Source organism: Macrobrachium rosenbergii, chromosome 45 (assembly GCF_040412425.1).
Source record: "Macrobrachium rosenbergii isolate ZJJX-2024 chromosome 45, ASM4041242v1, whole genome shotgun sequence".
Taxonomy (NCBI): domain Eukaryota; kingdom Metazoa; phylum Arthropoda; class Malacostraca; order Decapoda; family Palaemonidae; genus Macrobrachium; species Macrobrachium rosenbergii.
This window is the reverse complement of record NC_089785.1, coordinates 28,278,107-28,279,280: the sequence shown is the minus strand read 5'-3', so window position 1 is coordinate 28,279,280 and position 1,174 is coordinate 28,278,107.

The window sequence follows — 1,174 nt, the reverse complement described above, 5'->3', positions numbered from 1 at the left end:
CGAGTGATTTGGTAACAACTAGATTCTAGACAAGTAAATTGGACTGATGACTTGCTGACCTACTTTTAACATCCGAGCTTCTTTCATGAAAGCTATGCATTGTCACTTCAAAATTCACCAGTTAAGAAAACTAGTGATTTGGTTTAAGAAACCGCAAGACCTTTACCCTAAAACCCTTTTATTCTTAGAAAACAGAGGTTTAATACATATTACACACGTTTATCTTGAGGCTCTTGCGAGAAATCTCGATATAAAATACCCTTAGTGATTTTCAAAGCCTCTTCACAAGCTGTTTCACCCAAACGCGGATTGAAGATTTTTCGCCTCACTTCCATTACCGCTATTTCAGCTTCACTGCTTCGTCCCCCATAATGGGAGAGGCGTTAATATAGTTACTTATTTATACAAACAAGGTTTTTAAATTTGGTTACAACCTGCCAAAATATATTTCATCGACTATTCTTATTAGTTTGAGTCGAGATCTGCATCTTCATAATACCATTCATTATTTTTATAAAAATTTCATTTTTAAAAATTCTTTTTCGACAAGCGAAGAAAAAGCTCCCTTGTTCCTGACACCACTGAAGGACTGTGGAACAGTCTCCCTGAGGGTATTGGGCAACTGGAACCTCAGAAGTTCACGCGAACATGCAATGCATTACTACCCTAAAACAATTCTCCTTCTACTTAAATCATTTACTTATATTTTCATATTTACTTATTAAGTTGTTAATCTATTTTATCTTTTCGAATACCTGATCTCTTCTTTCTGTGTTCCTATCACCTTCGGTAACTTCTTTCTACTGAACACCATAATATTCTTTGGAAGCTTGAATTTCAAGACTGTGGCCCTAATAATAATAATAATAATAATAATAATAATAATAATAATAATAATAATAATAATAATAATAATAATAATAAATGATGAACCAAAGTCTCATTATCATCTTCTTGGATTTCCTACCTGTCACCCCAAAACCTCTCTTTTGGAATTGTTATGCAGACGAATAATTCTTCCTTCCTCCTACCAACTCCTCCTCCTCCTCAATGAGGTCTTTGAAGGGTTAATCAGCCTCCTGATTTTTCTCTCCTGATGAGAAGGAAGGAGGCCTGATTAGCTCTCCTTGCCCTTAGAATAACAATGCGTTGTTAGTTGTCAGTCAGTTCCTTT